The sequence below is a fragment of the Polypterus senegalus genome, chromosome 9, assembly GCF_016835505.1.
Source record: "Polypterus senegalus isolate Bchr_013 chromosome 9, ASM1683550v1, whole genome shotgun sequence".
NCBI lineage: Eukaryota > Metazoa > Chordata > Cladistia > Polypteriformes > Polypteridae > Polypterus > Polypterus senegalus.
The window spans coordinates 76,062,688-76,079,912 of NC_053162.1; the positions used below are offsets into that span (position 1 = coordinate 76,062,688).

Below are 17,225 nucleotides of genomic sequence, written 5' to 3' on the forward strand. Positions count from 1 at the left end.
AGAGAAGGAGTTGCCACTATGAAGAAGGAGAGGAAAATATAAAACCAGATGGAAAGATGAGAACCAAAGAAATTTCCCCCGTAGGATTGTATGTAAATACAATTAATCCGTTCTAGACCGTACAAACTGTATGTAAATATATTTTTTTAAAGATTTTTAAGCACAAATATAGTTAATTATACCATAGAATGCCTAGTGTAATAGTAAACTAAATGTAAAAACATTGAATAACACTGAGAAAACCTTGAACAACAGAGAGAGTTCGTGCTGTAGTGCTACGAACCGCTCGCTAAAAACACTTTTTTTAATGAGTTTTAAGCACAGGGAAAAAAATGAACATTTGAAAAATCCGTAATTTAATAAACCACCAAGAAAAGTAGCATTGCAACAATGCACGCTGCGAACCGATCACTGTAAACAGAAGTAAAGTGGAGGTTAAAATCCAATTGAAAAAAGTTTAAACACATTAAACACACCGAGGTTAAAACAATTCTCGGATCTGTCTCTTTAAAAACAAGCCTTATGCGTCCATACGTCTCTCTTGCACACACGCGCGTGTGTGTGTCTCTCTCTCTTGTGCACACGTGTGTGTCTCTCTCTCTCTAACGCGTGTGTGTCTCGCCGCGCGTGTGTGTGTGTGTCTCTCGCGCTCGTCTGTGTGTGTCTTTCTAGCATGTGTGTGTGTGTGTGTGTGTGTGTCTCTCTCGCCGTGCGTGTGTGTGTGTGTCTCTCGCGCTCGTCTGTGTGTGTCTTTCTAGCACGTGTGTGTGTGTATGTCTCTCTCTCTCTTTCTCTCTCGCTGCTCAGGGAATGCACAGGGAGAGACTGAACACATGCAGAAATCATCGGCGTGCACTATCCGAAAGGGAAACTGGCTTGATCGTATACCGAGTCTCAGATGCAAAAGTTTGGTGAACTTTTTGGTCACAAACCGATTTGTACGTGTTCCGAGATGTTTGTGAACCGAGGTTCCACTGTATTCTTTAAGTAACAGTTTCAGTTTACAGAAGTCATTCATGTACATTCAGCCACAAAATCTCAATGGACTTGAGGTTTACACTGTGGCCTAACCATACTAAAATGTTCATTCTTGTCTTCTTCAGCCATTCAAATATAAATCTCATGGTTTTCATAACATAATTTTCTTGACGTATGACCCAAAACTTCATTTTTTTCTAGAATATTCTGGTATAAAATGGCAATCTGGGCAGCCTCAGTGATTGCAAGGTGGCCATGTTCTGGCTGCAAACCAACCTCAAATCACTCCTCCACTACTATGCCTGACTGTTGGTATGATGCACTGTGTTTCTTTTCACTTAAATATAACACTGTGTATGTCAACCCAACAATTCAACTTTGGTTTCACCTATCAAGGCAACATTGTTCCAAAAATGTTTTTTTAAGTTTACTTGGATGCAACTTTACAGTCCTAAACTGTGCTGCCATGACTGTTTAGAAGAGCACTGTCTTTCTCCAAGAAAACTACACTTGGTCAGTCTGTTTCTGACGGTGGAGACAGTATCTGTTCGCCCTTTCCCTAAATTTGCAGATGGTTCTCCTGCTGTGGAGATGTGTGGTCCCAGTGCTAAAGAAATGGTATCCCAGTGCCCCCAAGGATTTTAGACCAGTTGTGCTCTCTTCATACATTATGAAGACCTTTAAAAGGCTGGTCCTGAAAGAGCTCCAACCTCTGACTACAGACCATCTTGATTCTCTACAGTTTGCCTACCAGGCACATATAGGTGTGGAAGATACTCTGATCAACATGCTCCACAAAGCCTACTCCCACATGGACAAAACTAGCACCATTGTCAGTATAATGTTCTTTGATTTCTCCAGCACCTTTAATACCATCCTGCCTCAAAGATAACGGAATGAGCTAAGGGCAATGCATCTTGATGTCCCCACGATGTCCTGGATCACAGATTACCTGTCCAACAGATGGCAGTTTGTGGGGCTCAGGGGCTGTGAGCCAGAGACTGTGGTGTGTCATACTGGGGCACCTCAGGGATTTATTCTGTCTCCCCTCTTGTTTACCATCTACAAAAAGGACTTTCAGTTTGATCATTCCATCCACCGAAGTTCTCAGATAACTCCTCCACTGTATTGACAAATCGGAGTACAGGAGTCTAGTGGAGGACTTTGTCTAGTGGTCCATCTGCAGCTGAGCATTAACAAGACAACAGAGCTGGTGGTAGACTTCCACCATGTTAAGGAGCCTCTAAGACCAGTCATCATACAAGGTGAGGCCGTAGAGGTACTGCAGAACTATAAGTACGAGGGGTGTATAGGAACAGCAAACTGGACTGGTCTGGCAACACAAAGGCACTGTGTAAGAGGGGCCAGAGCATATTGTACTTCCTGAGGTTTTTTGTGTGTAGCAAGCTGCTGGGGCCACATGTATAACGCTGTGCGTAGAACTCGCACTATAACATGGTGTAAGCACAAAAGCCAAAATGTGCTTATGCACAGAAAAATCCAGATGCAGGAATCTGTGCGTACTCCAACTTCCATGTTCTTCCGCTACATAAATCCCGATCAGCGTGAAAAGTAACGCTCGTGCACGTGCTTTATGTAACGCCCCAACTCCTCGCAGAATTACACCTCTTTGAATATGCAAATCAATATAAATCGCCCTTAAGCGCAGCCTTCTGTGAAAAGACAATGGGAAAAGCACAGGGGAAAACATAATCATTTCAGCGAATACCAAGTGGAGGCAAATGAAAAACATACTATTTGTTTAATTAAACCGTAGTATAATCAACAAAAGGAAGTTGATTGAGTGACATAGCGTGTTGGAGAAACTTGAAAGCTCACGTTCACAAAATCGCACAGTGCCGGAAATAAAAAAGAAGTCACATATCAACGTCGCCGTGAAAAACCGAGTTGTAGCCCACTGTCTGAGTGTCATATGAAAGCTTATTAGGGTACAGAGAAAAAAGGCACAGTGAGGAAAAAGCACCACATGTCAACTTCAATCTCGAAATTTCCACTTTAATCATGTAGTTTATTTTGTTATTAAAGTAGAACATCATAAACTTCATCTTAAAATCATTTAATTAACCAGTTTCTCAAATCACATCGTAATTAAAGTAGCACGTTAAATGCTTTGTTTTGTATCTGATCTTCTACGTGCTCTATGTGTGTGAATCACTACTTGCTTCTTAAACCGGGTCTCATCCTCCAATTGGACACAGAGTCCATTACATTCGTGATATTACAGCTCTCTGAATGACTAAAATACTGAGATGTATACGTGATATCATTTTCATGATGATGGGAGTTAAAGCACATTATTAAACATAGATTTCATGGCGCAGTGATTGTGTACGACCTTCGATGGAATAATTTATTGCAGCAGTACTCAGGGGCGGCTCAAGGCTTGTGGCGGCCCTGGGCAGAGGAAGAATTGGTGGCCCCTTCACCCGCCGATGTCAATATGGTATCTAATGCACGGGGGATGGCCACGTCCATTGCGGACACTGCATAGCCGCCTCGTGCTCATGACACAAGAATTTAACTTTTGCCGAAATTTGTTGCTGCGTTTTTAGCTGTGTTGTTATTTTCTCTTTCTGTTTTATATTCAATATATATTGACGTAGCCACCACTGCAGTCCTTGTTTTTCTTTCTCCAAGTAACCGATCGCCACACAATCAGCTCTGTAATAGATGTTAAGCCATCTGTAAGCTTAGCACCGATTCTTCAAAACGTTTAAGGAACATTGAAATATCTTCGTAGTACATGTTTAATTATTCTATCCTTCGTGCCAGTCCCAGTGAAGAATATAGATTATTTAAAAGAAGTTAAAGTTTTATCTGTATAATATAATAAACATATTTTGCTGCATTTCACCTTAAAAATGATATCGTCATCATATGTAAATACGCGCTTTATAAAGTGGATCAGGTTGTGTAATATTATAACTGTAGTTCAAGTTTAAAGTGGGGTGATTGTACTTATAAGTACAAACAATTCTACAAGGTGCAATTGATTGAGTGTGTTTAAAGTTCTTGGGATGAAACTATTTCTGAACCGCGAGGTCCGTAAAGGAAAGGCTTTGACACATTTTGCTGTGGCTGAGACAGCGTGTCCTTGAAGCTGTATACCGATAATTCTCTTTCCGATCAGCTGCTGCTGTGATTCACACACAGATACAGTCATATAAATACTCCGAGTGGTGCAGTGAGAGGAATATGGAAAAAGATGATCCGCTGTGGCAACTCCTAACGGAAGCAGCTGAAAGAAGAAGAAGAAGGTGCAGTGAGAGTAACAACGCTAAAGCAGTTATGGTATTTGGAATACTATGGTTATTCCCTGGACCATTATATTGTTACAAGTTAATTACAATCAGATGCATTACACTAATAAACAATATGCGGTTAGTTTCAGTGTATTTATAAAGCCGCGTCAGGAAAATAAGGTGTAACCACACAGGAACAGTAGCACTGCTTTGACGCTGGGTGCCGCCAGTCTGCAAAACCGAGCAGAGAACTTGCGTACAACAAGGTATGAGGTAGCGTGAAAAAATGCATGGCTTTACGCCAAGTGTAGGTTTTATACATCGCAATTTGAACGTGGAAAAGTTCTTATGCAACATTTCTGTGCGTACGCACCGTTTATACATGAGGTCCCTGGAGATGTTTTACAAGTCTGTAGTAGCCAAAGTATTGTTCTATGCTGTGGTTTCCTGGAGAAGCAACTTGAATTTGAACGATGCATCATGCCTGAACAAACTTATCATTAAGTCCACTCCATCACATGACTGGTTCTGGATACTCTGGAGGCTGACATCATTCTGCCCATTTCCCTTCAAGGGGCACTTTCTTGGAGTCCTTTTAGCCACAGGCTCATACCTCCACGGTGTAATTAGAAGCACCTCTGGGGATCTGTTCTGCCTGCTGCTATCAGGCAATTCAATGCTTCCTCCCAACATTCCATTCTTCACTCTAGCCAGAAACCAAAGGACGGTAGTAGACTCTACTACAGTTATTTTAGCATATTTATTGTATTATATGTTTTCATTCTATTGTGTAATATCATACTTTGAGTTGGCATCCGTGTAGTTTATTTTTTTGCTGAGAATGAATTTAAATTTGATCTATTTAGCTGTATTTAGCAGCATTCATCCTGATTTTTCAGGGATTTTGATAGGGCAGGCACTTCTGGGGAGACTGGCAGCTGTCTTGAATATTATTCATTTTGTAAATAACTCTTTTAACTGTAGAACAGTGCAATTCAAATTTCTTAAAAGAGACCTTTGACCATTCCCGGAATTATTAACTGCAACAATTGCTCATATGTGAATGCTTGGGACACAACTCTCAAACATCGCGCTTTTATCCAGCTGTGGTACCACTTCCTGATCGGCAGCTCATTGAGTAGCAGCACGTAGTTCAAATGACCTTCTTAACTAATTTGAACACACTTTGGGTGTACTTAGTCTTTACACATAAGGCTTCTACATGTGAGTTCACTTTTTATTTAAACTGAATAAACATTAGTCAAACTCATTTGGGTGTTCATAAGAAATGTAAGGATTTACTTCATGAGGTAGAAGTACATAATAAACAAGAACAATTGCCTCAAATATTTGAAATATAATGTGTGTTTCAATTTAGATGTTTAAAGTCTACATATTCCATCCATCCATTATCCAACCCACTATATCCTAACTACTGCTGGAGCCAATCACAGCCAACACAGGGTGCAAGGCAGGAAACAAACCCCAGGCAGGGCGCCAACCCACCACAGGGCATGCACACACACACCAAGCACAATTTAGAATCACCAATGCACCTAACCTGCATGTCTTTGGACTGTGGGAGGAAACTGGAGTACCCGGAGGAAACCCACGCAGACACGGGGAGAACATTCAAACTCCACGCAAGGAGGACCTGGGAAGCGAACCCACTGTGCCGCCCCAGTCTATATATTCTCAATCACAATAACATTTTGTCATTTTTCAGCTTCTGATAAAGGTACATAGAAAGCTTGAACCCTAGTAAAGGATCAAAAATTAAAAATTCGGACATGAACGTCAGTAGGATTTGCACATTAGGAACCAAGTTGCCCGAAGTATTCTATAACATTTCAGTAATTACTTAACGCTCTGGCGACTTGGCTCAAAAACTAATCAGCACATTGTCATCTCATAACAGGCTTAAGTTTTGAGTTTGGAATTTTTCCGTCCAGCCATTTTAGCTCTACATCGTTCTCAAGAAACTGACACACGGACACACACCCATCATGTTTTCAGTATCAGGGGACCCTAAAACGTTGAGATCCTTCAAAAATCAGAGATCAAAATTTTTGATGAATCTAAAGCTTTCGCTCCCCCACCATAGATGATAGGTTACGGTTGGGTAGGGAGCAAAGCAAAAATCACATCGTATTCATAATCACAGACCTTGAAATAATCTAAAATGATACCCTATATCAGTGTTGCCAGGTCTGGGCTATTTTTAATTGGTGTCCATGGGAAAAGATGGACTTCCATGGGCTGCATGTTTTGGGCTACTTTTTCAACAACATAGTAGTATTTTGGCCAATTTTTTAACCCCACCCGTGCCTTAAAAGCATTTTTGTCAACTTTCCGGTACTTCTCCCCCTGCTGTAAACATACTGTACATTATTGTTCTAAATTCTATGAAGGGCACTCTTCCGTTGTTCAATAGCACATTCTATTCCCGTCAAATCTCTGAGTGGCAATCTCCTTGTTCTTCGATGGTATGTACCCAATCCTCTGCTCTCGACTTCGCAACCCACCTTATAGTATGCCATGTTGTCACTGTTGGGTATTGTTTGCGCCAATACGTGATTTTTGAATTGTCCTTTGGCTATAACTTTATAAAGACTTGGTAACCCTGCCCCATATGCTTTTGTTTGAAATTTGTCATTTATCCTTCTGAGAATGGCTCCTAAAAGACTAGGACCACTGGGAAAAAATCAAAAATGCTATCATGTTTGTGATCGGCAAACTTGAAATAGCCTAAAGCGACACTACATATGTTTATATTTCCAATCCCCGTTTTTGTAAAATTTTGTGAAAAGGAGTAACTTTGACGCCTAGTATACCCTGTGGTCAATTGATATGGCATGCATACCTTCAAGTCCTTCTGATCATTTTTCTTTAAGAAACCCATTGGTTCACTCTTATTATAATGGTGTTATTTCATGTACAAAATAAGGTCAAAAAAGGCCTAAAAATGAGGGTTTTTTCTGGTCTAGAGAGCCATAAATCGGAAGAACTCCAAAAACCTTGATATTCTGTATAACAAGACACGAAGACGAATTGAATGGTATATCATATGTGGGGTATGTCTCACACTGGTAAGCTAGGAAACACTGGAATAAAGAAACTTCAGTGATTTCAGTGTTCATCAATAATTCTTACAAACACAATAATAACACAGCAGTATTGCTATGTGTTGCTTCCCATTTGAGTTTAGATAGCTCTAAATTTAGGATGTAGTGAGGATAGTTGATTCCTTTATCTTGATGCATAAAACTGTAGGTTTCTAAGGTGGCCTTCTCATTTTTCCATACCTAACTGCATATCTTCATGTCTTTAAGAAAAAAGATCAGTGTATTAATGTTATAACCGCAGTGAGCTTCATCTCTCTTCTCAAGGCAGTGGAATGGCAGGCATGACAGTATATATGCACATGAAGTTGTACTTGAGCACTGGCTCATGTTTATAATGAGAGGAAACTGCACCAAACCGGAGGTGCTTGCCCAAAGCTGTTGTTAGAAACAGGTGGCCAAATGCGGTCTTAGCCTGGAAGAAAATAATGATGATTAATGTGCCAATTATGTTAGGTATGCACTGCAAATGCCTACAGTGTATCAATGAGCTGCACTTCTTTTTTGGACTAATATTGCGATAATACAGACAATTTATAGAACGTGTACAGAATCATATTTATTTTGTAATGGAAATTCATCAGTCCTACCTTAACTGTTGTTTACCTGGCTATCCAAAATGACTTTAAGGTTTTCTGCAGTCTCAGAGCAGGTCAAACCATGGCCACTGGCCTTAAGAACTTGAAATGGCATGTAAGGAGACTTGTAAGGAACCAGATGTCCTTTTCATGGCAGATGTTTCTAATTGCCCCTTTCCCACATTTTTGCTGCTTCAGAGGTTGTCCAATAGAAAGAAGCTGCTGCAGCATACTTGTAAATGTGTATAGAGTATTGACCTCGTCAGTGAGATGTGGGCTGTATGAAGATAAATTGAATTAAAAACTTTTTTGTATTTGTGATCAGCAACCTTGAAATATGACACTCCACATGCCTATATTACCGATCCCCATTTTTCAAAGTTTTGTGAAGAGGAGTAACTTTAAACCATGGCTGGTGTGGCAACTTCAAGTACTTTTGATAATTTTTGCTAAAGACACCTATTGATTTAATCTTTATCATAAGAGTGCAATTTACAGCACAAAATATGGTCTAAAAATTGTCATATACAGTAAGTTATTTTTTTTAGGTCTGAAGGTCCTAAAATGGGAAGGGGGGACTCGAAGAAGCTTAACATCTTCCATAACCGGTATATCAAATGTGGGGTTTTTTCTCATACTGATGAGTCAAAAGGTGCTGAACAATAAAAACTAAAGTGGTTTCAAAGCATTCATAAGTAATACTTATGAACACGGTCGTTATTTTTATTTTCTGAAATCCATTTTTTACAATTCAGGGTTACACGAGCTAAATATTTTCTCAGGTGAAAAACGAGCCCAGACAGGACATCAATTAATCTAGTGGTGGCTCTGAAGCTAGGGATCTTTACTGGTAATTGGAAGGTTGCGGGTTCAAATCCCGTGAGCAAGGCCCTTAACCTGCAATTGCTCCATCCTGGGTATAACGTTAATCTGCATCCAGCCCTGCATGTAGGCCCTCCAACTTGCAGGGAAAAACCTGGGGGTTGGTGGCAGAATTGGCACTCCAGCTCCCATAAAAAACCTCACACTGTTCCACTCCATCTGAACTAGTGTGGTACTGAGGTGTCACCCATTGCATGGCTGCACTCGGGTCCTAATCTGGGATCCTGAGTTGGTTTGTCATGTGGTGGGTGCAGCAATGCGCTGTATCAGCGTGTGCGTCTAACCTCCCTCTCTTTCTCTTCTCTATATTATTTGAAACTGGAAAAAATCAAATCCTCACTTAGAGGATATGTTCAAAAGTTTGTTTTTGTTTTTTTTTTAAACTAGGGGGCTCCGTCCCTACTTGCCTCGCTTGCCCACCCCCGTGTTTAGTTTACCGGATATACAATTTAAAGAGATTTTTATTTTCATGGGAATTGTTACAAATGCATTATTTAAAAACTTTTGTAAAAACAATACTTGTCATTAATTTCCGACCCTGTGCGTGGTTACATCTCTTTCTCGCCAGACTTATAAAGCTGCACACGTTGTGATGGGAGGGGGGGAGGCTGAACGCACACTAAGGTTATGCCATCAGAGCATCTGCAGTCTTTCTGCTGCTTGCAAGCTGCCTGTTCTGCTTGTCGCATGTTGATGTTTTGAGAGCTGGGAGCACATGATGCTTATCTGCCAAATGCAATCCGACAACTGCTAGGTTAGATGTCTATGGAATTGTTTTAAATGATGGCTCACTGCCTTGTCTCGTGTGACATTGAAAAAACAATAATTGTCCTTTATTTCCGGCCCCGGGCGTGGTTAAATCTCTTTCTTGCAGAACGTATAACACTACTCGTGTTTGTGTGGGGTGCAGCTGCTATCATGCTGCCCTTCGATCATTTTAAAGCCTGTACAGCCGCTGTCCTTTTTGCCTCTTCATGTCTCTGCTGCTCGCGTTGTGATCACTTCTCCGTGATCATAAATATACACCTGACCGAATTGTGTTTTCTTTGAAATTAAACTTGTCGTTGCTTTAACTGTTGCGGACCACAGATTCTCCTAGCGTATGGTCCATTATTGTCTAAATCTACGTTTTATGCATTGAAATATGCGAATGCGAAAAGACATTGTTTTCTGCTCTTTGCCTTTTATTTCTGACCTTACTTTGTCCTGCTATTTTTTCAATTACACCTGGTCCTGATGATTAATTTCCTTTTGTTTGCACTAATGCGATCTTTTAGTCCTCTGTTTCATTTATAACATACTAGACATTAAGCCTGTTACAATAACGGGCACTAGAACAGTAGTGCATAAACATTAGTAGGAACAGTGTATATTAAATGGCAAGGGACCTTGTATGTGGCTGTAATATGCGTCACTGTATTGTGTGCCTTTAATTTTCTCTTGCAGTAATACTGGTTTGTATTTCCGTAAAATGCCTGTAATTTTCTCTGACAGTAATACAGTGGAACCTCAGTTCACGACCATAATTCGTTCCAAAACTCTGGTTGTAACCCGATTTGGTCGTGAACTGAAGTAATTTTCCCCATAAGATTGTATGTAAATACAATTAATCTGTTCCAGACCGTATGAATTGTATGTAAATATATATTTTTTTAAGTTTTAAGCACAAATATAGTTAATTTACCGTTGAATGCACAGCGTAATAGTAAACTAAATGTAAAAACATTGAATAACACTAAGAAAACCTTGAACAACACAGAAAACTAACACTGCAAGAATTCGCGCTATAGCCTTACGAACCGCTCGCTAAAAACACTTTTTTTTAATGAGTTTTAAGCACAGGGAAAAAAATGAACATTTGAAAAAACCGTAATTTAATAAACAACCAAAAAAGTAACATTACAACAATGCATGCGCACGCCTGTGTGTGTGTGTCTCTCTCGCGCGTCTGTGTGTGTGTGTCTGTCTCTCGCGTGTGTGTGTCTCTCTTAAGCGCGCACCTCTGTGTCTCTCTCGCCTGTGTGTGTGTGTCTGTCTGTCTCGCACACGCCTGTGTGTGTATGTGTGTCTCACGCACGCCTGTGTGTGTATGTGTGTCTGTCTCGCGCACGCCTGTGTGTGTGTGTCCGCCTGTGTGTGTCTGTCTTGTGCGCGCCTGTGTGTGTGTGTCTCGTGCGCACCTGTGTGTGTGTGTGACTCGTGCGCCTGTGTGTGTGTCTGTCGCGTGCGCGCCTGTGTGTGTGTGTCTGTCTCTCTCTCTGCACAGGGAATGCACAGGAAGAGACTGAACACGTGCCGTGTGGCCCCGCGCATAAACACTTCACCAGAAGACACACACACGGACACCTGGATGCACACAGGGATTTTATTAAACAGGATTGTCCTTTATACGCTTTACATGCACTGGGACCCCTGTATCTGTGTGTGCTACGTGACTTTACACTACTGATTTTTTTTGATAGCCATGCTCTGATATTGCTTGTAAGTAGGGCATGTCTTGCAATAATCTCATGTTCTATATCCCCACGAGATGCTCCGTGGCCATTCTCTTTCGTCTCGCGGGTCTTTTATTTGTCTTCCATGATCTTAATGTGAAGATCACGTATCGTCTCCTAGTCATTCCCTCTCACATGATTTTTTTTTTATAATAGAGAGATATGGCAGAATCTAATCAATGACAATTGAGAATTAGACTCTATATCAAGGAAAAGGATACTCTTCCTTCATTGCTGTTTTTAATGGTTTGCACTGGATATTGACTCTCCTCTCTTTCTGTTGGGTGGGGGTTGAATTTTGGTTTGTTAAGTTTGACCTGATTGTATGGAATGTTATTTGCTTCAAATTAAAATCAATAAAATATATAATAAAAATTTAAAATTTGATTAGATTAGATAAAAACTTTATTAATCCAATGGGGAAATTGAAACAAATGCCACACATGATGTTGAATGAAACATGAGAAGTTCAAGTGGACACATCCAGGTGTGGGGCTTGAGCCCTGGACACTGGACTGAGAGGTAGCAGTGCTTCAAAGTAGCTTGTACTTATGTTGCATTGATCTTTTCAAACAACAACAAGAAATCGGCTATTAAGCTGTCTTTAACATTTAACTTCAAAAGATTTTGCTTAGTATTGCCACCTTGTGGAACAAAGTAAGTTTAGAACAAAATTATTCAATGAAGAATGTGCCTTGTTTTCATGGTGTAAAATAAATGTAAGAAGCACAAATTGTGTTTAGCTTCAAAGATTAGTTTGGAATACCACACAGTTTGCTCCTAGTCATTAATGATGCATAACCAACAAAAGAACAAAAATGATATACTTCATAAAGGCAGTAAAGATGGGTACTGTTGATTTCTGAATTTATTAGTTAAGCTGGAATAATAAATGTTTGCGTCGCCAGTTATGCTGCAGCAATGTGTTTTTGGTTTAAAAAGCCCCTGATTTAATTACAGCTTGGTTGCGACTGAAACCGAGACACGTTTATAGTACGCACATTACTGTAATCCAGAACATAAATTCATTATATTTGCAGTTTTTCTATTTTTTTCCTATGTAGCTCTTTTTTTTTTTTGCTTATCACTGCGTCGATTAGCTTTGGGAAATCAAAGACAGTGGCACACATGTGGCTGCCACCGCATCGCAGTCGGGAAAAGCTGACTTTGGGATCAGGAAAATCTAAAGTGTCACCACTAAATCAAGAAGACTAAGCCATATTATTGTGAAAGTCGCTGCCGTCTGTGGGGCTCGAGATGGGATCGAGGGCCAGGATTTGAGCGCACAGCACAGTGCATGAGCGGCACATGAGCGGTGATCACTGCAGTCACTGGCCCTGGACCGACTGGCGAGCCCTTCTCAAATATTATCATTGCTGCCTTTGATAACTCAGTATAGTAGCAATAAATCATCGGAAAACGCCACTTCGTAATGTCTACCTGTCCTGTCAGGACTTTAAAGATAAGTTGTATTTAAGTGTACTACTACCCACTGAAATCACATTCAGAATAAGATAACTAATTGTACCTGTGAGCGTTATAAAATAAAATGCAGTTTATCGCCTTAGAGGTCTGATGAAATAAGCATCGTCTGATACAAGGCGTCATTGGATTTGCATTGGAGATTCGGGGCCTGAAGTAGCGAATGTCGAACGTGATGTTCTTGCCTCGTTAGCGTCCATTCTGCGAGTGTACAGAATTTCAAAAGTCACGGAACGCATTTCATATCACGGAGCGCCCTTTGATGTCAGTTTCCATACGCCAATCATTGTTTTTGTCGGCGCTCGAAGGAATGGTGGACTTTGAATAAATCTTTATAAAAGCGTTTTGAGGAAAGAAGAATAAGGCAGAGTTTGAAATCAAGATGACATTGAGTTTCAGGTTTTATTAATATTAGATAATATCATACTTTACTGGTAGGGTACGAATTATGTATTGTATGTGTATTACAGAGTGTATTAAATATGTGAGTTGAATCGACTTTCAGGTGTCGTACAATACTAAGCGCTCTTAGAAAGTATTAAACAACAAGCAGGTCCGTTTGTGTAGCGTATTGCAACAGGGCTGTTCGGAATATTCAATTCGGAGTAGTAAATCGACAGATTCAGCTGTCGATTATTTTTTATAACATCTAATATTATATGTAATTGTCCGTTGTTTAGTATAATTGACCATAGCTACGTATAACGGATCGTAATCAAACGTAACCGCGATTAACTACTTATAATTTCCCTGCCCTATAATTGTACTGTACATCACGTATGCTATTTAATCAGATAATCAGAAGCAAAACCTTTCTGTAACCTGGTATTTTAGATACCAAAATATATTTCAGAAAGACAGTGAAGAGAGGTTGAGCCAATATAAAGTGATTTTCAACTGAAAAGTGGAAAAACAGCACAAGTTTCTTAGAGAAACGCAGTTAATAGTGGATTTTTTCTCGTATAGTAATGTTGCTAGTCAAAAGTTTGAATACACTTTAGATCTTTTTTCATATTTCTGTATACATATTTACAGTACATAACGGAAAATTTTAACAAGTAGCTACAAAAAAAAGGTCAAGTGTTAAAGCAATATTCAATTATCTCCTGTTCAAGAAAGTTCAAATTAGACAATGGGGAAAAGAACAGCCAGTTATTTATTATTATTATTATTATTACTGTATTATTATTTTGTAAAATTCTTTCAATGATAGTACAGTTTGTTTGAACTCTTAAAACAATATTACATGTTTCATGCCTACCTCTGCTGCATTCTTCAAAAATACTGCTGTAGAAGTTTTTTTTAATTTCATTTAAATAAAGTGAAACGTTTGTTCTTGTGCATATTTGCCAGTTTTAAGAACTATATATCTATTTCATATTCACCAGAGACACATAAATAAGTATATTTAAGTCCACAGAGGAACCTACAGTTGTGTTTGGTGCTCAGGAGATTGCTTCTCTATTTTGCTATAAAAGAACAGATTCTGCAGGCCTCGTCAGCCACTTACAAAGCCACAGAAGGACAGTGGTGGTCCATGGAGGGATGGGAAGCTTTCAGAGCTTGTAAACTTGGATCAATTGACACTTTTAACACAATAGAATGCAGCTAGATCTTAACAACAAGATTTTATTTGACAAAATAATATATTGCGTACCTTCCCACCTTTTGAAAAGCTTGCTTTGATTAATTTTAGATCAATTAATTCATGACTGTTTATTAACAAAATTTTCTCTTTTTAAATATATAAATGATCATAGTACAAATACTTCAATTGTTAGGAACGTAAACGTGGAGTTGCATTACCTACAATTGACTGGCAATATATATTTTCATAAATGTTTAAAAGCATCATTGGCTGTATCTTTTATTATAATGCTTGTTCTGATTTAAAGAAATTGCATGCTATTTTTTATTCATAGAATGTATTGCAATTACCTGATTTACATTTCTTAGGTGTCTTCTCTTACTTTGGAAAACCTGCAGCATTAAAGGGGTATAACATTTCAAGCTGTTTTTAAGGGAAGAACAATTTTTAGAATATGTCAGCTTACAGTATTTCTGATTTGTTTTATCTTCCAGCCAAGATGGCCGTCTTCAGTTTCCACGCAGGAAGAAGGACATTCTGTGTACCACAGGTAGTGCTTCCTAATTCTCAGTTTAAAGGTTCTCTCACACTCATTTTATGTATTAGAACTTCACAAAAAGTCTTTGACCAACAGGTCACACAGCAGGTCACCAGTGAGGCCTTCACTGAGTTGTCTTTCTTCAGCCCTGTGTTGTGTCAATGGCATTATGGGGGCAGAGAATAGTGGTCTGAAAAATGGGGGTTTTGTGTGCTCTAACTGATTTATTAAATGACAATTATTTCTGCTTCCAGTAATTCCAGACAAGATAAAGAACAGCAAGGACCTTTCCCTCTCTGCTCCTTCTTTTCCATTAATGAAGCATATGCTGCTTATCTCTCCTTTTCTCACTCACTCACACATTTCTCAAGGGCTTGATATTGTGTATGCTTATGTGATAATGTAAAATATATTTTGCAAAAGTATAATGTGGTATGAGACTATTGAACTGGAATAGAGTAGACAGTCAAGTGTTTTCACCTATAAATACCCAAACTTTGCATGTATTTTTGAAAATGTTGACTGAATTATGTATGCCAGTACAATGAATAGTATCTAATTTACTTTACTGTTCTTAAAATTTAGGCAATGAATGGCTTCATAGGCTTGCTTTTGTGGAGTGTAACTTTCTGATTGTTTTTCTTGTTCTTTAAAGATCAGTTCATCTGTGGCATTAGGTAGCATTAACTGAGTTTGCAGGTCAACAGTTAATGTTATGTGTAGTTGTTAGCAATTGTAATGTATTAAAATTATTGAAATGCTACATAATTGATTTTCAGAAATGCATAATATTTAATAATCTGTATTGCTGTGCCTTTTAGCATGGAAAATGTGGTTCGCACAAAGGCACAGCCCTGTCAGGTACTGCGTGTAGTGAAATGATTCTTATCGGCTTAAACACAGGAAATCTTTTAAAGGTAAGGGTTCTGGTTTTCCTTTTCGATATCATTTAGTCATCAATCAGTTTAAAATGGAGTGATTGTTTGACTCAGGTAAACACTTTCAATTCTGTATAACTTTTTACATGTAGTATTTCTCTTCCAATATGTTTAGGTGAATGTTTTAGTAGTTTTTAAAGTATACTTACTAAATTGGGAACAATTATTATATGAAATGATGAATTTGGCCTTCACAAGTGACTATATTGTGGTAATTGGACTATTCTTGTCTTTCAGGTTCTCACTTAAGTACAATTCCTGTAGACGTACCGATTGAATTGAAATGGGTCTTACAGCAATGTATTAGTAAATAAAAATGTAGTTTTTTTTCACTTCAGAGCACTTAGTCCTTTTGAATTATTTGTGCACTTTCTGAATGTTTCTAACTAGACATGACACCCCCTTGAAGATGAACTGCTATGGTTGTACACTGGAGTTTATTTTTTCTTTTTGACTCTACCTCATGAATACCGAGAGTACAGTAGAGGCAAAAAGCCAGAGAAATCAATCAAGCTAAGCATTCCTATGACAAGCTTTGGTCATATTGGTGGGTTTATTTCATAAGCCAATTTGACTGCACTTTGAGTAAAAGTGGAGTTAATATGTTGATATTCCTAATAAAATACCTCACACTCTGTATTTTGCTTCTTTTTCACAACAAAGTCTTCATTGATCAAAAACTTCCTGACTGCTTGTGAAAGACTTGTTGGGAGAGAATTAAGGTCAAGAATTCTAGATATGGACAAGGATGAAGTAACACACACAAGTGGAAAATTAGTCCAAAGGAGAGACGCTGACGATATTGAAGAAGTCATGTCCTCCTTATTATTTACTTCTGACTGCATGAAGGATATGCTCTCATATCTTAATGAGATACGGGGTAAAAGAAGAAAAGTTCCTATCACTTGTTGCTGTTCTACCAATTAGGTTGTTATGTTTTGTTTTAATTTTGTCAACCTTCAAAATTTCCATTGTAAAGAAAGGTGGGAATTGACTGGCTTTCTGACCTGGTTCAATAAGTGCCTTGTCTACTCAAAAGACCCATATAGTGGATGGAGGACACGGGTGGATGTCCTGACTGGGATTGTGTGCTTTATTAATTTAAAATATATTCATATTTGAACCTGGAACTTGTATGTGTGTGGTTGTTTCGGGGGTTTGGGTGCTAAAATGCCTCCCACAGGTTACACTTCCATATGTGGTAGTTATAACAATGAGCTTTGTGTTTTGATACTTCACTTTAACTTTCAAGACCTAGACTGTTGGCTTGCAAGTTCAAGATGGGAGTCTAATTAAAGCAAAAATTAGCTGGGACAAAAATCTGCAGCCCCTGGTAGTAAATATGAGAACCACTGTATGAA

General features: G+C 38.9%; 1 long non-coding RNA gene across 1 annotated transcript; it reads left to right on the forward strand.

Annotated features, from left to right (window-relative positions):
* Window positions 1-14,700: 14,700 nt before the first annotated feature.
* LOC120534953 lies at window positions 14,701-16,166 on the forward strand. The gene is made up of 3 exons (XR_005634817.1): window positions 14,701-14,938; window positions 15,748-15,843; window positions 16,102-16,166. It is a non-coding gene; the product is annotated as an uncharacterized LOC120534953 (long non-coding RNA).
* Window positions 16,167-17,225: the final 1,059 nt, after the last annotated feature.